Source organism: Chaetura pelagica, unplaced genomic scaffold (genome assembly GCF_000747805.2).
Source record: "Chaetura pelagica isolate M959 unplaced genomic scaffold, ChaPel_1.0 scaffold363, whole genome shotgun sequence".
NCBI classification, from domain to species: Eukaryota; Metazoa; Chordata; class Aves; order Apodiformes; family Apodidae; genus Chaetura; species Chaetura pelagica.
This window is the reverse complement of record NW_009952720.1, coordinates 1,366,695-1,388,757: the sequence shown is the minus strand read 5'-3', so window position 1 is coordinate 1,388,757 and position 22,063 is coordinate 1,366,695. Positions and strand designations below refer to the sequence as shown.

Here is a 22,063-nt window from a genome sequence, read left to right as displayed (position 1 = left end):
CTGTGACTGACACCAGTAGTGGAATGACAGCAATGCTCCCTAGAGAAAACAGCAAGAGCAGACACTGATGTATGGGCCCTCAGGGGAGGTTCCTTAGAAGTGCTCTCAGCCATTCTCCAAAGACTTGTCACGTTGGCATCTTTCAGCAAGGATGTTTTACCTGTAAATAGGAGTTTGTCAAAGCTGGACCCAACCGTAAGAAGATTTGCTTCAATTCCCAAGTGTGATTTCTTTTCTAAATTCATTATTTTCCCAAAGCCCAAACAGCTGTTTGTAGTCAATGTTTTAAAAGTGGATTTTGATGTAAAAAAATATCAGCTGGTTTTTAACCTTCTCATGGAAGGTAAAAAGTAAAATGAATTATTTAACAGTTTTGTTGACATGATTGTTCAGAAGAGTTTGCAAGTTCTTATGTTTTTATAATGAATCAGTTTTTCCAGTCTCAAAAAATCTGTCTGCAGTAAAAAAAACCTTTTTCCTACTACTTCTTCTTGTCAAAAAAGCCCAGCTCAGTTTGCCTTGAAGAGGCATAAAATGCTTGTAAAATTTTTACTCCTGTTTCTTCTGAAATCTCTTCATCATCAAACTACTAGAAATCCCAAATACAGGCCTTTTAAATTTAAAAAGCATGTCCAGTGGCAGGTGAGCTGTGATGCTCTGGAAGAGTTTAGAGTCCAAGTTCTCTGAATCTGTCCTCTTTAAATGATGAGATTTGCCAGTGAAACGTGGACTATGATCAATAAAGCCAAATGTTTGCCAAAAGTACCAGCATTTGGACTGTCCCTACACACCACCTTCTCTGGGTTACACTGCTCAGAATCCAGCCCTGAACTGGCATCTTCACCATGATGCAGGGTCAGATGATTCCCAGGTTGGTGGATTTTTCACAGGGTAAAGGACAGGATAACAAACCTGGATGGGGGAAAAAAAAAAGAGCTGAAAGCCTAAATTGCCATTAGAGCCCTGACTGTCATTCTTTTCAACCCTCTTCTGAAGTGCTTGCTGGAATGGCAAGGGCTGGAGGAGGAGGCTCAGGGAGGTTGCAGATGTCTGGCTTGGTGTTTACATGGTATTTAATTGTGAGCTTGGTGTGTTTTGGTGCTACCTGATCTGTGAATCCATTTTACCTTCCACAGGGCAGCTCACATACCTTTTCAAAGCCCAGAGAGATGCAGAGCTGCTGACAGAGATCATTTTGAAGAGCATTTTGATCTTATGCTAAGCAGTAAATACTGGTCCTGCAGTCTTGGAGTTAGTTCTTTTCTGTCAATATAGACTCAGACTATGGTTTTGGAGGAGTGTTATTTAAAATAACACAGCACTTTTAAATCAGGCTTAAAGGGGGATCTTTTTTGGTTACTTTACTTTGCTACATTAATCTTGTCAATGAAATTATGGGGTGTTTGCATATTCTCTAGTGTAGATCAAGCTATGTAGTATCACAGTGTTGTTCCTTGTACAGTTTGTAAAATTATTGAGTGAAATAAACAGTATCATTTTTTTCTTAAGCCATTAGAAATACACTAACAAAAGCAGGTGTGGACTATAGATAAATGTAACTACAGCAGTGGCCTTTTTTTAATGTGCAGCCTAACCGTGTTTTCATAGTCTGGGCAAATGTCAAGTACAGAAGGCTAAGTGACCCAGAATTAGGACCTGGGCTCTCAGGCAGTCTTCCTGTTAATGGCTTAGTTACTCTTTGAAGATAAATCCTATCTCTGGTATGCAGAAGTAGCTTTGCTTCTGACACCAACTCCGGTGTGCTGCAGCCTGTTTACTTTTCCCAAGGACACAAAGGACAGTGTGGCCTCAACCACCATTCTCCTCCTCACCCTTGACAGCAGGTCTGTACATCCATAGCATCCTCTTGGCTGTCATCACTGTTCTTACACACACTGTTATCAGGATGGTGGTAGCACTTTTATTTTTTCATGTCAGTGTATTAAAAGATGGCTCTGTCATCCTGGGACTGAAAGCACACAGAGGTACCAAAGAGGTGTCATTAAAGGAAAAGGGACTATATTCCTTTTTAAGCTTAAAAAAAAAATAATAATCTATTAGTGGAGAAATCTAGCCCAGAGGAGCTGTACTGGTACAGAGCTAAGAGTCAGGTGGAGGTGCAACAAGCCCACTGAGAAAGGAAGGTGTCAGGGAGGTAGCTTGGTGCTTTGAAGGTGTGCAGAAGCAGGCATGTGGTACAACTGGTCGTAGGTCTTTTGGAGATCAGATATCCTGCCAAAAATGCTCTGAAGGAAATCAGGAGAGGCAGAAGAGATGGTGGAGCAAAAGAACATTTAGAAGGGAATAAGACTAAATAGAGCCTCCAGGTGAAAACTGAAAATCTATTATGTAATCTTGATTGAGTGAAATGTGGCATAAGCTACCAAATTAGTCTCTGCTTAACATCCTGATGTCCTCTTGCATGGAGATTGTTTGTCAAAGGAGCTGCTGTAAAATCCTACCAGCAAAGAAAGTAGTAGCCTTAACAGAAAAACCTCTAGGGATCTGGGAAACTTGTTTTGAAAAATGAGCCCTGTTTGAAGGAGACAAATAGACTAGCATAGAAATAAATAGCATTAAAAAATGACCTTAAGAGAATGCTAAGTGCTTAAAAGTCAGGAAATGCCAGAACTGGATTGTGAGAGCCATTGTCATGCAGCCTGTTTCTAAAATAGTGCAGTATCTTTTACATCTTTTACAACCTTCAGAATAAATGAATAATATCTTCTTGTTTGCTATTAATACCCAGTTTGCAGAGATGATTGAAGATAAGAAAGGATAAGCAGCACAGGAAATATGACAGAGGCTTCTATTCCTTTAGTTGCAAGTTAGCTTTTACATAACTATATGAAAATAAATGGCCATATTGCTTGTGTTGCAGTTGTACTGTTGGAGCCAGTGCCAAAAGATCCTGTCAAAAGTGGGCTGAGATGTTTGGGGCACTGAGCAGCTCTACAGCCCTTGAGCACTGCATCTCTCCCTCATCCCTGGGGTTTCATCCAACTGTTGAATATAAGGGCTTAAGGTACTCCCACCCATTTACAGGTTCCAGGTTCCTTTTAGGATTAGTTTGACCTGATCCCAGAGGGTATCCCCAGAGTGCCCAGTTCAACCAGTCCATTTCTCTCTGTCACACTGGAGCTGATTGCAGAATCTGTGCTGAAACAACCCAAATGCTTTTGTCATCTCAAAGCTGCTCATGCAGCCATCTGACCAGCAGCCTTGGCCTGGCTCTCCCAGCGTGGAAGTGGGCAAGGCTGGGTGGCAGTGGGTCTGGCACTGGAGAACCAGTTTCAAAAGGCAGGACTGCCTTGTGAGTCAGGTGGGTTGGCTTTGTGGTGCCTGGATCCCTCTGGACCACAGGTTGGTGCACACCTCTGGGCTGCCTGTGGGCTGATGCTCCTCACTCAGCACTGCAGAGCTTTCCTGGGAAACCTCAGGAATATCGTGGTAAGGGCAGGCATGCTGAACCACATCTGAAAGTCCTTTCCAGATGAGTAGAAAGGTTTGTTCTTATCAAGATGACGTGAACAGTGTGTCTAACAGCTGTTGGCATCCTTTTTTTTATGCAGGTGCCTATCGATGGGGTCCAGGAGCCTCAGGATGCTACCAAAGGGCGCTGCCTGCGCAGGACGGTGAGTGTCCCCTCCGAGGGCCAGTTCCCCGAGTACCCACCAGAGGGGGCCTCCAAACTAGGTAAGTGAAAACCTCGGCCACAACAAATCGATTTTAGTTGGCAGCTGCAAGCTGTCTCAGAGGACACTTGCTTCCCAGGCAAGCATCCTTGCCCAGGAGCCTGCTGAGGTGGGTAGCGTTGCAGCAGCTGGTGGTGGAGATCCTGCCAGTGAGGTGGTGTTTGTGTGTGCCTGCCAGAAATGCACCTTCCAAATGCCAGGTTTTGTCCCAAACATCAGTGAGGTTAATTATGAGGTACTGGAGAACCTGTGCACAGGAAGGCTTGTAGCTGGGTTTTACAACTGAGAGCTGCTGAGCACAGATGAAGAGAAATGTGGCTCTTGCAGATACCCATTAAGTGGTCCCTGCTGGTTCTTAGAACAGCTTGATGATTATGTTTTACCTCTACTCTGAGTCTCTCTGGAATTTCCTTTGCCTCATATTTTCAGAACAAGTACTGGATAACAGGTTTTTCTGTAACTTGTCTCATGCCTGTTCAGTGCACAGTTCCTAAAAGAACCAGCTAACTGCCTAATTGCACAAGTTGAAATCTAGGGAAAGCAAAAGAAAGGGCAGGTATTAAAAATTACAGACAAAAGCTATGATGCAATAGTTTCCCAAGTCCAGATTCAGCCCAATTCCCTCTCTTTATTCCACCCTACCTGTGGTTGCATAAAGAGCATCATTCCAACCCTTTCCAGAAGAAAGGAAGAGCAAAGGGAAGCAGCAACTACACACAAGTGAACTCTTCTTTCTATTCTAAAGCAAGAAGCTTTCCTTAGCATAGGCTGATAGGTTCTAGGAGTGATTCTTCCTTAGTTCAGCTGTAAAAAATACTGACCCTGGAAGAGAGTGAGCTATGAGGAAAAAGGTAACATTCATCTAACCAGTAAAGCAGCCTTGATAACAGTGTTATCAAAGGTGAAGTGCAGGTAAGGTATTTTTCATTTCACAGGCTCAGCTCTTTGTTTATGCTGAAGAATTTTACCCTGTGAGTGTAGTGCACACAAGTAATTAAAAATCCCACTCTTCTCAAACTCTAATGAATACACTGCAACTGTAGTACTTATTTGCACTTGCCAATAGCACTATTTAACTCTTCCTTATTTGAGGAAGGCAGATAATATTCTTTTTTTGGATTTGTTTGATTCCTAGATGAGAAGCCTAAAGAGAAGCAGGGCAGGTTGGAGATTTAAGAGGGAGAAACTTCAAAACACTTGGGGGATGAGTGACATAAACAGAAACCCTATTGGATTTGTTTGTGGCATTTCAAGCACAGCTCTGAATTATCACTTTGTGCCATATGAAGAAATACTCAACTCTTTTCAGAACTAAAACCAGTATTAAACATACTGAAACAATGCTATAGGCAAAGGACTCACTCCAGTGTGTGGCTGGGGAAGTGAATGAAGAATTACATTTCAACCAGTTGGGGCTAGGCAGTGAATATTATTTGCAGCTTTCCAAGCTAAAAAGACCTTTAAAATCTATGATTTCAATGCCTTTTATTTCTATACCATGTGCAAAAAAATCTGGAGAAGAATTTCTAGACTTCACTGAGCATCTTGAATAGCTGAAAATCCCAGTGTTACGTTTTTAAATGTAGCCTTGTAACCATCTTCACTTTTCTTGAACTTCCATACAGAATAGGTGACTCTGCTGTTTGGGTATCTGCCTTACTCTGTATTTTGCTACAATTTCAGATCTTGTAGCATGCTACCTAATGTTCACCTGGCAAGAATATATCAAAAGTACAAAAGAAAGTCCTATCCACATGGTCTTCCCCCCGTGAGAGCTGTAAGTGCAGTGAATATAGACATCACAAAGTGTGTAGCTAAAGCAAGTGGGTGTGCAGTGGGAGGGAAAGAAGAAAGGCATGAGCTGGAGAAAAACTGGGCAATGCCCATACTGTGAGGAAGGATGAGGGTAAGTGAGAGGGAAGGTTATATATAATCTCTTGATTGCAGCACTCTAGGTAGTGCCTTGTTTTGCACGTCTTAGAAGTATGTCTTACAATGATCACAGAATTTCTCCTAATAGAAAAAAAAAGGTATATTGACAGTAGTGGGAATAGCTTGGTGTCAAGATGTAGAGCCAGAGGACAAACTGGTTAAGGAAACCACTGAACATCTTTATAAAGAGAAAGAAATGGATGGTAGAAGCCAGGACATATCACCAGCAGTGCATATAACAACTGGACTAAAATAGCTTTAGAATGGACATGAAAAGCTGAAAAGGGCAGCAAAGGTGGCTAAAATATCTAGTAGAGAAATTGCTGTGTAGATCTGATGAGAATATCTAGCTTATCCTAGGGAATCACTTGCATAACAGGGCAACAACAGGAGTTGCATCTTATGAGATGAGATCTGAAATTGCTACTTGCAGAAGAGCTCCTTAGGGCTGGCTCTAGTGCAGACGTTAGGGCATAGCAATGGCTTTTGTTTGTTTCCCTAACCAAGGCTGCTGTACTTGCCTTGCTATTGATTCATTAATTGAATTATTTAAACCAATTTTTTTTAAAAGAGAAAATCAGATGATGGAACTGCTTTTCACCTCTAGCACTGCAGTGACACCTTGTATGAAATGCCCAGAGTATCAGATGAGGTCAGTCCTTCTGTTAATTGAGCAACCAGAACCTTGCATGTTCTTCAAGAGCTCTGCAGCACCAGTAGTACCCATTCTGCAGATTTCTGTGGCTTTCTTGTGCACACATCCTTGTAGCACTGTTCCTAGGAAGTGTGTGGGAGAGAATCTACCCACATCTTACAGCTGAGAAGTTGAAGTAAGAGATGCAGAACTCACCAAAGGTCACCATTAAGTCAAGTGTGCTTTACCCAAGAGCTGTTGTAGTCATTCTTGCCATCTTTTTCATTTTTACCCTTGCTGCAGGGTTGGCTCAGCTGTTGGTGGGGCAGCTGCTGTGAACCACTGTGGTTTCAGCCCCATGTACTAAGATAGAGACCAATTTCCACATGCTTCAGTACAGTAAGCTGTAATTTGTGATGTTTCAGCAGCTGCTAGAGGAGCAGCTGATCCATCCCTTCTGTGCAGGCAGAACCACTAGTCACCCTCTAACAGAGCCAGAGGGGCAGACACAAAGGTAAAACACAAGCTAGACAGTGGCTTGTTTAAACAGTGAAAACTAGTAAGGTAATTTAAAAACTGTAACTTCAGAGGGCACTTGCCATTTACTGCTAGTTTAAGAGCTTGACCTCTGCTTCTAGGCAGTGGAGAAGTTGTTGCTAATGTTGAAATTCTTGATTCCCATCTGGAAGGTACATTGTACACAGAGTTGTGTTGGCAAGCCCTCTCGTTCTCCATTGGAAGATATCCTGTGGAATTTCCTTGGTAGGTAATCTGTATCATTGTGATAATACCTCTCTGAGTGAATAGGCACACTCTAAATAAGTAATTTACTTGCTCTGATTCTATCTTGGCAGCACTTACGCAGAGGTGCTTCCATTCAGGGAAGCTAAAAATGTAGCTGTAATTTCTTCCCAGCTCCAGCTTGACAGCCTCTTTCCTTCTTCTTTCAAGCTAGTTCTGTTATGAAGTGTGATACAGGCCCTGGAGACCAGGGCCTAAATGATCTGGGAAGAGGTGAGATGAAGAAAACTCAAGCTGGTCCATCCCTTGTACTTACCTCCATCTCTATTTCAGATCCTGCTCTTTCCTAGCAGGTGTATTTACATCTTTTGTAGAAGATAATTGTTTATAATAGCATATTGAAATCAACCATTCACACAGTCAAAGCATGATTCATATTTCCACCATTCATACTGTTTGACAGGCTAGTAACAGTTACAGCTTCCTATCCCAAAATAATCCTCCTCTCCCTTACTCTGCTTCCTTCTCACCACCTGCTCACACTAAATGAGAGCTGTTAAGGAGAATATGTAGTGAAAGTTTTGATTCTGGCATCTGGGTGCATCTTTGTGGCATTAATATGAGATTTTGGTTTTTGTCTGTATACGTGAAACTATCAGGAGGGACTGAAAGTGAGGAAATGCTTCTTGGGTTTGGGGTTTTTTTTACTTTCTTTTTAAATTGTTAGGGAAAAACATCATCATGGAGAGGGTTTTTTGAGTGTTTCTGATGCTTGGAAAGGTTGGTGTGGATGCAAATGGATTTTATTTTTAAATTTTGAGATTAAGTCATCTGAGAAGAAAATTAAGACAGTTTCACTTGTTGAAACAAGTTAACCCTGCTTTTTCTGTCACCCCTGAATACAAAGGAGAAAAGATTGCTGAAAGCAGGTCAGAGGTGAAGATGCTCTTTGCAAATTTTTGTTCTCCTCACCTTGAGTCACTAGCATTGAGAAATTTTTTTGTGTCCAGTCACTTGGTCTAATCAGTGGCAAAACATAGTTTGCACCCTCTGCCCACTCTAAATGCTAGTGTGCTTTCTGGTTGCTGCTGTCACTGATCTAATTGTTCTAAGCAATATTAACATGGCACATAATGAGGAGCTCTGGTGGAATGGTTCTGCAATACAGACAAGCAGTTGGAGAAGAGGCAGGGATTCCTTAAACTACCTTTATTGCTGACAAAAGTGTCTGTCCATTTGCTTGGCTGGAGGGGTCAGGACAGTCTGGGTATGCAAGCCTTACACCTTTTTAGGAGCTTCTGTGCAGTCAGCTCTGCATACACAATGTCTACTATATGTCAATGTCTATTCAGCCTTGCAAAACTTTTGTGAGGGACTCATCATCACTTCATCAGAGAACCAACCTTTAGTGCTTTAACACTCTTGGTAGCTTATTATTAGCTGTTGCTCAGCTGCTTGACTCCCCTCTTGGCTCTGCAGCCCTTCTCCCCATCCATTGGTACAGTTTCATCCACACAACCCACTGCTTTCCTCTCTTCTTCCTCTTTGGGAGTCATCTCCCACACCCTGGTGAGTTGTTCTCTGTGTGTCTCTAAAGATTGTCTTTGCAGCCACTAAAGTGGCAATGGAAGAGATGTCACACTGATGCCCACCTGCTGACATATGGGGAGTACTGGGTCCAGTGTTGGGCCCACCAGTTGAAGAAGGATGTGAGGAATCTGGAGCCCATAAAAAGAGGCTGAGCGAGCTGAGCTTGTTTAGTTTGGAAAAAAAAAAAAGGGCTAAGGAGTTCATCTGATAATCTAGGGCTGCTTGAGAGTTAGTGGTAGTGGAGTCAAACCCTTCTCAATAATGGCAGATAAAACAAGGGGGAATGGCCACAAATTGCACTTGTGGAGATTGAGATGGAGAGATTAAGAGAAGGTTTGGCACTGTGAAGTGCAGCACTGAAACAGATTGTTCAGCAAGGCTGTAGAAACTTCATCCTTTAAGGCTTACGTGGTTCAGCTGAACAAAGCCACAGCAGACCTTACCAGGTCTTGGCAAGGCCCTGCTCCAAGTAGAAAACAGGACTAGATAACTGGAAGTGGTTCCTTACAACCAGTGCTGGAATTGTGGCTCAAATTCTAGCTGAGTGGTAATTCACCCAAATAGGAATTTGTTTTTAAAGCTGAATTTCCTCAAGTTATGCATGAAAGTGAGAGGGCTGAGTTTCAAAGCAACTGCAGCTATTGCTACTTTTTTCAGAAAGATGAAGGCTGCAAAAATTCCTTTTAAATCTCTTAACAACTTGAGGAGTATACTTTAGAGCTAATAATTAAAATCTTCTTTCTGTACTTTGAACTACAAGTACAATTTTGAAGTGTAGTGTAGGTGGAATTTTGAGCTTTAAACATTACTTTTCACCTCCTGATCCTCTGTCTGAGTTGCACAGTTGAAAGATTTTCATCTTAGTGACCACCCTCTTTGCATTCTATCAAGTTGATTTACTGTAGTAAAAATTCCAATTTTGAAGTAAAAATTCCACCTAATTCAGAAAATTCTCTGGACGTGGAAAGAGCAGAAGAAATTATTAAAATGAAGCACCAGTCTGTTTTGGTGCCAGAACCATTTGGCATTGCTATCAGGTGACCAGTTAGCTGTGCAGAAATCCTGCCTCTGTACTGTTTTGAAAGGTTATGTACAGAGGCTGAGAAACGAATTGAGCAACAGAAGATTAGTTAAGTGACACCTGGTTTCACTGCTGCCTGGTCTGTACCTCTTATAAAAGTGTTACTACTTCGAAGGCAAGGGGGGGAGGGGGGGAAAGAAGGAGACACTTTTGGAAGAAAAGAGATTCTTTCACTGACCAGGCCACAAAGGATCTGCAATGCACCAATCTTTACATATTCAGAAAAAGATTTCCTTGGGAAAGATGCAGGGATTTGAAACAATGGGCTCCCTGTCATTTTCAGCAAAACTGAGTGCTGTCCCTTCACTTTCCACCACCCAACTTTGCCTACAAAGAATTAGAAAGTGAGAGTGAAAAAAATGCAGTTTGTAGCTCCCTGTATCTCAGCTGCAGGGATTCACTGTGAGCAAGAATTTTCCCAACAGCACTGTCTCCTTTTTCACTGTGTCTGCTAAATACTCACCTCCTGTCAACAGTTATGCATGCAGGGATGCAAAATAAGGCTTTGGGTTTAGCCCTCAAATTGAGGGGTGTGTTGTGTAGCAGTATCTCTGGCAGGAAGATGGATTCAGATGTGCTGACTTGACTTGTTTGCAGCTCCTTGGGTTTGACCAATTTGGGCTTGCACGAGCGTGTTCATATATACATGCACAAGTACAGATGTGAGAGAGATTCCCATCTTTCTTTATGCAGACTCTGGAGTCTGAAGGATCAGATCCATTACTGTCTGTTGCCTTTTTCATTTAAATTAGCAACCCTTCATTCCTTTGGGAATATTTTTTTTTCTCTCTCCTCTTTTTGATGCCCAAGTGCTTTCTACCAAGTAATACAATTGGAATGATCCCCAGCAGCTGAAAGGTGACACTGAAATGAGCTCAGTACAGAAAGCACTGGTCTGCACTTCTGTGGTTTGACACAGCTCAGTGGTGGCCAAAGAATGAGCTGGAGGTGGGTGCTGTGCAGGTTCTCACCACTTCAGCCCTGACCTCACAGGGTCAGCAGAAGCCAAGCATGTGAGCCTTTTTTGGGTGGAGATCTGAAGCTTTTGGCTCACATAATAGCACAAAAAAGAGTTTGCTAAAGACTTTATTTTGCCTGCCTCCCTGTCTAGTGCATTGGATCATGATCTCCTAGTGCTGTGACTGTTGGGTATGATTAGTAGAGATTGTAGCTACCCCAAGATCAATTGAAATTCTAACACTTTAACTGTCTTTAAATGACATTGTTTACCCATCCTGTTCTATTCCAAGCTGCAAATACATGGAAACTGTGAGCTGCATTTTTAAAATCTCATGTGAAATACAGCTGCTTTTAGGTTTGGAAACACCTACTGTGTGAAAAGTGTCCTGCTCTCTTCTGCATCCACAAAAGAGGTGAGGAAACTTTGGGAAAAGCCCTGAGGTAACCTGAAATTTGGACAATATAAAGTGCAATTTGGCTGCTTTGGAAAGATGAAGAATTTAGACAACTCTTCTTGAAATTAAAACTGACTCCAGGGAGGCTAGAGGTAACAAACAGGATGCCTGCATCTCAGTGACATTCCCCTGGGCAATTGGAGTTATTTGTATGCAGAAAATTGCCAAGCTGCTATCTTTTTCTTCTTCTGTAACACAAGTGAAGCCAAAGGATTTTTGTTTTGTTCTGAATGCTGTTGAAACAGTCCTCCCTTGCACACAGCTGAAAGCCAAGTTTCATCATGGAGCAAATTTTATCTCTTTAGATCTTAAACCTTTTCAGAGCAGAGATTAACAGGGATGTGAAGCCATAATCTTAACTTTCTAATATGGACACGTAATCCATTAGGATTTCTTTTTTCTTTTTTTTTTTCCCCTTGAAAATGAATTATTACATTCCTGCCCACTGCTTCCAGCACACACAAGAAGTCACTTTAGAGATTTTATAGTTTTGTTATGTGAGCATAAAGAGAACTTTGTAGAGTGTGTTGTGCAATGCAGTAATTGCTAAGAACTGGTAGCCCTTGGATCATGTGGGGCAGATTTGTTGACTGTGTTCTAACCAAACCTCAGTTTATTATGAGGGAAGCTATAATTTTTCCTTAGTTTTCTCAACAACAATAGAAAGCTATTTATAAAATTCTTTAGAGAAATCTGCCTTAAATCATGCAGGAGCTTACCATGGATTGTTACATTTTGTAGGTTCTCTTTTATAGTTGTTTGATCTTGTGGCAAAAAGTAATTACACTTCACTCAACCATGTATACTTGCTTTTTTTCCTTCAGTAACAACCAGCTTAACACTTAATGGAAAATTAAGCTTCCTTCCTACAACCTGGATTTCCTCATCTCAAGTCTTGAGTTTGTTGGAACTGCTGAATAGATTTAAAGATTTTGATGCAATTAAATCTCGTTCAGTCTTTAGTATCAGTTACGGAATTAGTTGCTGGGCAGTTTATTGCTTTATGATAAATTGCTACTCACCGAGGTAAATACTTATGAAATGGGATTAAGTGCATCTAGTTTGTATGAAACTAAACATACAAAGTTCTCTTCTGTCTCCCTGCTTTACCACTCTCTTTGGTGCTGGTTCTATCACGTGCCAAGTGAATCTGGTCGACTTCAGGCAGCCAAGTTATGTTCACAACAACATCGTGTTGAGGAGCTTTGAATCTGATCTGGTAGATGTTCCAAATAACCCTGCAGCCATGTGGTGGCTCTAACACAAAGGAAATGGTGGGAGCCTTAAGGACAGTAGGAGAGCCAAATTGTTTCTGCTTTCACCCCTAGTAGCAGCCTGGAGTTATAGTGGCTTGGGTGTAAGGAGGAGCTGCTCTGTGTTAGCTTTCATCTAGCCAGTGGGCTTTACAGGAAGAGTGGAGCCAGGGCAGCAGAGATGGGAACAAGGGCTGTGGAAGATTTTCCAAAGAGCTTGGGTTACTACCCACTTCTGCCACCACTGAAGTCTGTGCTCTCCCATTCTTACAGCTGTTACTTGAACTACTTCTGGTATGCCTTTGTGCACTGCAGTTAGGGCTCATGGTTGCAGCACAGTCATGCCTCACTTTTGGAAACTATTTCATTAGGGTTGCACATTTTTCTGTCCTAGGCACAGCCTTAAGTTCCCTATCTCATATGTATGTTATGCTACAACTTCATCCACCTTTATAGCATTCATATGTTTCTGTAATCTTTTTATTGTCCAGGCTTCAAAACAAGAAAAATACACACTATTTGAAGAATAAGCCTGTACAAACAATGGGAAAAATGTGGAGTCCTTCTGGAGGGCCATTCAAGTCATGCTTCCAGGATCTTTAAGGAAATAGATTTGTTTTAAATAATAAGTGCACTATGCTGAGTGGTAACACCATCACATTTTTTATTTTAATGGAGCTTGGGACTGTCACTTCTTTTTTTTTCCTTGGTTTTGTGCTGTTTCTAGGAGAGTTGAACCAGTCTTCTCTCATACCTCCCTCTTTCCTCAACATACTTTCTCCATGTCATGATATGTTAGACATTCTCTTAACAAGCAAATATGGACAAGCAGGGTTCACTGATTTTGTACTATAATCATGGGTGAGCTGCCCTGTATCTTTATTAAAACCTGAGAATCCTTTTTTTTTTTTTGATATGGCATTATGGATTGTTACTGGGGCCTTTGGCAGGTTTCCATCTGTGCAGCTGAGCTGCCTTGTGCTGAAATGGTTCTGAAGGTATTCAGTGAAAGGTTTTATACATCTGCATAAAAAGTGCTGCAAACTTTTTGTCTTTGCTGCCCTAAGATCCAAAGTTTTGGGGAAGTTTCTTCCTTATAATTAGTTCTGGTTGTGGATGGCAGAAGAAAACTATAATGGGACAAGAAATCCATTGTCAGTTATATATTGGGTTTTTCCATGCAAGACCTCAGGGGATTTGTTTTCCATCAGGCAGGAATATTCTTACATCCTCAAAATACTCTATAAACATGAGCTAATTAATCTCTACAATACCCCTGGGAAGTAGACAAGTAGAGTTTAAAACAAATAAATAAAAGAAGCAGAGTTTGCAGTATTTCCTGTGCCACAATGTGATATTTACACTTCACTGGGGCAGTGACACACCTCCTGTGGGTGAACTACTTTTTATTGGTGCATAAATAAAAACGTTCATAATATACAAGGTGGCTTAGGTACTGAATTAGACTTAATCAAGCACATACTGGGTATTTTACTAACTTGCTACCCCTGTTGTAAGTGATCAGTCTTTCATAGCACAGGGGTAGGACAGAATTAGAACTGTGATTTTTATCTGCAAAACAGACAAAAATGTTTCAGCAGCACAGCAGAGAGATAATTAACTTAAAAGAAAAATAATAGAGCCACAGAGGAAAAGTGGGCTGTTGAACTCTGCTGGAGTTCATCAGAAACTCAGTTCTAACAGGCACTTCTGTGTCACAAGCAAATCCCTGATTCCCAAAAGAAGCCTTGGAGATGGAGAGGACTCTACCTTCTAGCAGTGATTAGTGTCCATTAAGATTCAACTTCGTGTCCAGTAAAGTGCTTTTGGCTACAAGCTAATCATTCTTGGTGCATATTTGAAACTACTTTTCCTTTTGCATTACCCAGTGAAGAACTGAAGGTTTTTATGCTTTTTTTTTTTTTTTCCCTTCATCTCTGATGGAACTGCAGATATTTCCTTGCCTAGCAGCCTCTTTTCTCAGCAAACTGGATTTAATTTAGCTGAGAATCGGCCTGTTGAGAACTCCAGTCATCTCATTTGTTCCTCGCTGATGGGCTTTTCCCACTGCTCTGTGGCTTGTATGGGCTAAAACAGTAGCAGGGAAGTCTAGAGTCACCAACCTTGCTGACCCCACATTTGCAGTGTTGGGCAAATTTCATTACCCTTTGGCTGCAGGTGAGGTTTGGGATTGCTGGCTTAAAGGCTGGGAAACCCCAGTGGAGCCTCCAAAGGTTGGTCACTTTTAATCATCAATGGATTAGTGCTCTGGTCTTGCTTTGACAAGGGAAGGGACAGTTCCACCCAGGAAGGATATAAGGAATGGTTTGTGTTGGATTTCAGAGACACTGAATTTTGGAAGTGTATGGGCTGAATTCAATACTTTTTCCTTATAAACAAGCTACACTCAGTTAATACTACAATAATACAATTTTTTTCAGATTATCAGTGCCCTAAGATGTTAGAAAACCTAATGATGTTGCCCAGTTTTAAAATTAATTTGTGAGTCCTTTGCATAAGACAAAGTAACAGGAACTTTGCTGAATATAGATGGGTGGGTTTTTTAGATAAATTAATCTGGAATATGCTGGCTATATGAAGAGAAAGTTTATTAAAACATTTTTCTATTACCTTCTCTCCCTGCATAATTTGGCATTTAAAAAATCTTCAGCTAGTTGAGTGTTGCCATCTATATTTCTAATTTTAAGTGATTCACATAGATCATAGGGAGATACACCTTAAGTTGACATCTTGCCCTGAATTATAAATGACTTATGCTAAAAGCAATGGATTTACACTTAAAATTTTGACTTTTTTTAAACTTCTTTTTTTTTTTGAAAAAAAAAAAAGGTCCAAATCTCAGTTCTTTTTTTTTTATCTGTTCTGCTCTAGTGCTTCTGCTCTGCTCTAGGAGTAGATTTCTTCAGCAGCCACCTCCACAGACAGAAGCTGTAAACTTGCCCAGTCTGAACAGAGGCAGCAGAGGAGGCCAAGAACTAGATAATCCATTGTACTAACATTTTATTTTTAACTATTGGGTGGCAACCTCCTGTTTTTCCAATTCAACAGGCTTTTTTTTTTTTTTTTAATGACTAGAAAAATCTTCGATTTGTCATTTGTCAGAAGACTGGTTATTTAAACAAAAGTCTTGTGGTGAGACAATATTATCCAAGGTTTTTTGACAATCTTTATTCAGTGTCAGAATCTTTTGGAAACAACTTTTATTTTTAGACTTTGCAAATTGCATTTTGAATTTCTGGGAGATTCTTAGAACACTTCCAAGCACTTGTATGGTTTGCCTTTTTTTTTTTTTTTTCCCCCCCTTCCTGATTTTTTCTTTAATTTTTTTTTTAGTATCTTCCTGATTCACTATCTCTTCCTAAGTCTTCAGCAGGTGTATTTACTTGAGTCAAAAAGCTCCTTCAGCATTTCAGCAGTCTTATTTTAAGGGCAATGCAGGAAGTTTTAGGGTTGACAAAAAAAAAAAAGATGCCAGGACTGAATTTTCCCAAGTCACTTGAAATGGCTTCTTAGCAAGAAGCAGGCAGACTATGGCCTTATGTCAGAGCTGGATCCAAAGTTTAACCCTTCTGTTTGAAACCTGATTGAAAAACAGAGATTCCTAAAGGTCGTGAAATGAAAAAAAAAACCAAACAAGACATGGAAACAAAAACCAGAAATGTAATCAGACAAAATTAAAATGAAAAAAAAAAAAGAAGTTGGGATTTGTCCATAAAAGCATGAGGACTCTTTGAAGAGATGTAAAGGGTAACTTTAATGTCCCAGTCCTTCATTTTTCCATCTTTTCTATCATGCCCTGTGGTATCCATGGGTTGTCTGATGTTGCTCCACCCTCCAGAGAGATGCTTTTCTGTGGTGCTGCAAATGCAGTGGGTACAGTGCTCTGGAATGAAGTGCTCCATATAATTACCATAGTATTGGGCTTTTTTTTTTTTGCAGAGCAAGGGTGGTGAGAGAGAGTAAACTGCCAACACTTCAAGCTATTGCTGCTTTTTTGCAGAATCTGGATCAGCTGAGAACATGAGACCGTTTTGCCCCACTGTTCCCAGTAACCAGGCATTTCTAAGCAGCAGGTCAAACCAATTAGTCTGTTCTAGGGACTGTTTGTGTTGTTACACCCCTGGTAGCGACCGGTTCTTTTTGAGAGAGAAACGTCTGCTCTGGAGCTGCTGTTCTGTTCCAGTGCTGTGAGATCCCTGGGTGTGTAAGTTCTACGATTGGCTTTAGAGGGCGAGGGAGCAATCAGGATCCTCTGTACTGTGCAGTGTTGTTTAAACACGCGTCCAACAAGTTGTTTTCCCCAGAGCTGTGCTGTGCTTTTCACGCAGATTTCTCACGTGAGCCTTGGCAGGGGGGTAGAGTGACCCAGTACAGTGTTTCTTCCAGGGGAAACACTGGGAGGGTGTGGGAGATTTTTGCCCAAGAGAACGTCCAGAAACTCCTCTGAAATTATCCAGCAAGGAAAAAACAAGGATGGGTAGCATGAGAGGAATAAAGGACTGATTCAGAGGAGAGTGATCGTGTTGCAAACAAGTGGCAAAATTGGAGTCAAATAGGTATGTTCAACTCCCCTCCCCACTCACTTTCAAGCATTGCAGAAGGTAGGAGAGAGGCTCTCAGCTCTTTGTGAACTTATTTAGCAACAGGCTGAACAACTTTGCATTCTTCTTGCATGTGTGCTTGGCTGCTCCAGTCCCTGACTGGCAGGTGGGATCTGCTGGGACTCAAACCATGGGCTTTTCAACTGATCCAATTGGACCTGCTGTTGTCAGCAGAGACATCATCATGTCCAAGGGACATCATGATGGCAGCAGCAGCAGCCAAACTGTGTGGGGTTTTGCTTTTGAGTCTTAAAGAGCAGCTTTTGTCTTTTTATTTGAGAGCAATGGAAGTTCAGCTCTAGGATAAAAACAAGAGCAGAGCTCAGGATAAAGGCTGTGGTATCAAGACTTAACCGGGTCACTTTCAAAGCTGTAGATTTGTAGAATTAATTTAAGGAGAGGGGGAAAAAAAAAAAGGCAGTGCAGGAAGCAAAGGGTGGGGGGAAAGTTCATTGGCAAGTGACTCTCTTTTTGGTACTAAGCTGTAGAGACGTTTGAAGTGGGGTAACAGTTCAGTCAGACACATCCAGGTGTAGTTCCTGGTTTGGCTGACAAGCCCCTGTTTCCACCTTGCCTGATGCGGTGGTACCAGCCCCTGCAGCTGATTTGAGGCTTGGAGCCGGCTGCTTGAAATCCCCGAATTTTGTTTGGTTTGTTTGTTGTTTTTTTTTTTGCTGAACACAAGTCTCCTCCTGCTCACACCCCCTTCCCACCCCACCCCACAGCCTGCGCTGTGTCTCTCAGCTCCCCCCACCCTCCCTTGGGACTGGGAAAAAAAATGAAGCGTCTGCCCGTCCCGGGAAGATTATGTGGCTGTTTGCAGGGAGAACAGAGAGCAGCCCAGAGGCTGAGGGGGAAGGCGACCGACCGAAGGGCAGGGATTGTTCAACTGGAGCCGAGGAGCTGAGCAGGGAGGTTTGTGCTTCGACTCTGGCTTTGCTGCATTCCAGAGCGGCTGAGGCAGAGACAACCCGGGCAGGAGAGCAGCTCGGAGGTGACGCTGCCTTTCTGCCTGGCCTGGTGGCAGGACCATGGGAGAGTAGTGAGGAATTACCGCAGAATGCAGTTCACAGGTGAGTGAGATCCCTCCTGGACACGGGCCATGCAAACAGGGGACTGGGTTGCTGCTGTGTTGCCAGTGAGGCGGGACTGGGCAGGAGGCACAGAGGTGTCTTGCTGGGGGTTTAAAGTGACTGGGCTTGGAGCAGTTGGAAACTTTAAAGTTATTTGGGTTTTTTTTCCTCTATGTTGCACGTGTGTACCTGCTCTTTGCATGTATGTAGCTGCTCTTGACTCCACTATTTCAGTTTTATGCACAGGTTTCTGATAGATGTTTACATAGGTTCAATGTGATGAATAAAAGTGGCTTATTGGTACTTTTCTGTTCCCTAGTACAGAAAATATATGTTAGTATTCAAACAAAGGGGAAAACCAAATTTTTAAAATGGATTTCAAAGTTAAAAATCCAGTTTGTTCCTACTTAAATCATTAGGTCTCCTTTCCTCCCTCTCCCTGAAAGCCCATACCGACCTAACACAGGTCAGTACATTTTGATATGCCACTGGACTTATGGCTAAGGCCAGGCATCATTCTTCAGGGGCATGTTGTGGGAATGTTTTTTGGTGTTTACATGTGGCTGGCATTCCATGATACTTTCAGCAGGTTATGTTGTCAGCTTTGCTTCCTGGCCTCCAGCAAGTGATGGTAAATCAAAGCAGTTCAGGGAATCCTACAGGTTGCTCATAAAAACACAGGGTTCTGTTTTCTTTTCAATATATAAGGGGCACTGTCTTAGTAATGCAGTTTGCTTTTCTAGCAGCTTTTGTCTTAAAATGGATTGTTAAGTGATAGCAGGCTAGAAAACATTTAAATTTTGTGCCTTTTGGTATAGCTAGATGTTTTTCAGTAGCTAGGAAAGCAGTAAATGTTGCCTAAGGAATCCGGGAACAGAAACTCCTGAGTTAATTCTTTTTCTCCCTTGGAAACAGCCTTTAATAGGTGCAGATTATGAAGTCGTCCCTAATAACTTTCCTCCTCATCTGTAGACCTGGGAGAATACTAATTTGCTAACTTGGAGAGACTGTTTTTGTTAGACTGAACCAATGAGGTTGTTTTGCAGCTGCTTTTGAATTACATGATCAGAAAGTGAAAACCTTCTGCCTTTTTTTTTTTTTCTTCTCCAAACATGTTTCTTTCAAAACCAAGCAAACTTTTGGCCAAAAAAAATCAGAAAAGCTCAAGCCAACACAATCCTGGCCCCTTACAAGTTTAATTTAGGTGATTTTGTGCTGGTTAACAGGAGATACCCTTTATTATTTCTCATCTCTTTGAAGGACTCTTTCATACAATTAACATGTTAATAGGGTAGTGAACTAAAAATACAATCCTGGGGAGCTCTGGAAGGCAGACGTGAGCAGACAACTTATTTTCCTGCAAATTCTTCATGTTGTGCCTAGCTTTGTCTGAGACTCTGTGGGTGCTCTCATGCTTTCTCTCTCTAAAAATCTGTGGGGAGGGAAAATGATGTAATGGTAATGAATACTTAAGGTGACTTCTGTCAGGAAGATCTGTCATGGCTCTTTAAAGCTCATGGGAACAAATCAGCTTCATTTGTATACAAGCAGGAGGAAGTGGCATTCTGTATGCTGGGGCTTGACCTGCTCCTTGCCATTTTCTGGTGGCTGGGAATAAGTGTTGCACCAGCAATGTAATATTGGAAGTCAGAGAATTCTGTGATGCAGCAAAACACAGGGCATGGATGGCATTTGTAAATGGCTTGTTGGCATCAAGAGGCAGATTCATTTTCCAGCCTGTAGAGGTACGTACCTTTTCAAAGCTTTACTTCTCCACAAAGGGAATAATTCCTTTTATCTAGATTTCTTAGCTAATTGGCATCAGACAGCACCAGGTGGTTGGGTTTTTTTAAGGAGAGCTAATAATGGTGGGACTTGAAACTGGGCCAATGGCAGGAGGGAGACCTAATGATCCCCTTCCAGTTAATTTTCTATATATATGGGTGGCTGCTTCTAGAAGGGGAGGGGGAGATCTGCACAAGAAGTCAGCAAGCAAATGAAGCAACTACAGCCAGTGCTTATAGTTTCAACAGTAGCATCTCCACGTTAAATGGTCAACTGGCTTTGACTGGATATGTTATGGATTTAATGGGGAATGGTGCTGAAATTGTCGTGGTAAACAACTGTAAAGATTGGGCTGCATAGTTGTGTCATAGCTGGTTATCTGAGCTGCTAGAAATAGCTCTGGTGAGTCTGGGCAGAGGTTCCTTACACAGCTGAATGGTGCTGCTCCCTAGTCAGGCAGTGGATCTGCTCTGATGACACAGTATTGCATTTTCCTTGTCTCACACCTGCAGCCTGCTTGGCAGGGTCTTCAGGAGGGCAGCACTGTGACACAGACACCTGCCAGAGAAGTGGAACAGCTCTGCTGACAGCTTTGCTTAGAGGAGGCCTCAGGGCAACCTTCACAAGTGGTGCCAACCATGAGCATTCAAAACTTCAAGTCTGGCTTAGAAAAGAGACTGGAAATATTATTTTTTTTCATTCATTTTTTGTGCTTGTTTTGATCCTTTTTGGAGCAGGCTTCTGTCAGATTTTCAAGCTCAGTTGCACTCAAACTGTGAAAGCCAGGTCCTTTTTCTAGAATAGAGGCTGTAATTGTCTCCACGTTTGTTTGATTCCAGGGGTAATGGCTACAGGAAAAATGCCAAATGTGCAAAATACAGTGTAATTCTGGTGCCAGCTCTCATGGCATTCAGGCTTTTAAAGTCCTGTCCTGATGTGTCCTGAGGTCAGGCTAAAATGTCAGCTAGGTTCTCCTGAGGAACGCCCGCCTGTGTCCGAGAACAGTCTTTAAGATGTTGCATCAGTCAGAAATGAAGCCCATGTCCACAAGATGGAGGACTTGGTATGTCCTTTTAAAAATCCCCTAAACTATAGTCTCTTCCCTTGCTGTGTTGCCAGCCTTCACCACTAAATTTGGTCCCTAATTTGGCAAAAGATTAAAAACACCCCCTTCATGTACTGCCTTTCTTGTGCTGATCTCTAGTGTTTGGAAAGGCCTTGGGCTTTGGCAGTTGCCTGATTTTGATGCTTACCTAGAGATTAACATAGTGTTCCTATAAACACAGGTGGAACTGGGGAGTAAGGGGGAGGGAGGCCACATGATTCATAGGCAGGGGTAGGAAATCATATTGCTGGTCATACCCACTCATGCTCCAGAATGCTCCTGCTTCTCTGCTGCATACCTGGTAAGTGCAAGCTGCCTGCTTTCAGGCTACTAGACATGAAGAGCTTTTTGGTGGTGGGTTTTCTGTCTTGTTACCTGGTGTTAGGAGTGCAGGTTATTGAGCGTTAGTCTTTTTTTGGGGGGTTGTTGTTTTTTTTTGGTCTGTGTCAATCAAGGAGAGTTCAACTCCCACCTGATGATGTCGGCAAAGCTGCGGTTTCTTGACATGGAAAGGGAGCAAGCAGTGACCTCAGGGTGGAGTAAAGCTCCCTGTTGGCACAGCACCCTCCACCCTGCTCTGCAAGAATCGCTGCTATTTGGCTTATGCGGAAAACAAGCAAGTTGAGCTGGTTGTGGGAGTGCTACATAAAGCTGTTACCTTGTACCAAGCCTTGTAGGAAGAGGGTAAATCAGTTAATGGGATGGTGTGACAGTTACTACATGATCTGACCAGAAACCTAAGGAATTTTATGGCCAGTGTAATATCATATATTGATCATGTTGAATTTTTTTCCCAAAATACTTAAAGCCATCAGTGTGGCTCTTACACATTCTCATGGCACCAGGATGTTGCCATGTTTAGTTCTCTCTCATCTGAAGCTGTTTTTCTCAAAATTTGTACTTCTCTATTATCTATAGGATCAAGACTAGTCACAGAAGACAAAAAAAATCCTCAAACAAATCACCACCCAAACCCCAACCCTTACTAAGCTGTTCCTTCACTTGTCTGCATGTCAGAGTTGTCATCCAAATAACTTTGTCTAAATAAGAAAAATCATTCCTGGCTGTTTCCCTGCTCCAGCTGAGGGTGTATGCCCAAGGAAAACCAGTAGGTCAGGGAGTCAGAGTAAACACCAG

At 42.0% G+C, this 22,063-nt stretch overlaps 1 protein-coding gene across 1 annotated transcript in view; it reads left to right on the top strand.

The window, feature by feature from the left end:
• RASAL2 (RAS protein activator like 2) overlaps positions 1–22,063 on the top strand; it is a 95,746-nt gene that overhangs the window by 4,153 nt on the left and 69,530 nt on the right. Inside the window, exon 2 of the mRNA XM_009994642.1 lies at positions 3,573–3,696. The gene's annotated coding sequence lies outside the window, so the exon portion shown is untranslated. The remainder of the gene's footprint in view (positions 1–3,572; positions 3,697–22,063) is intronic.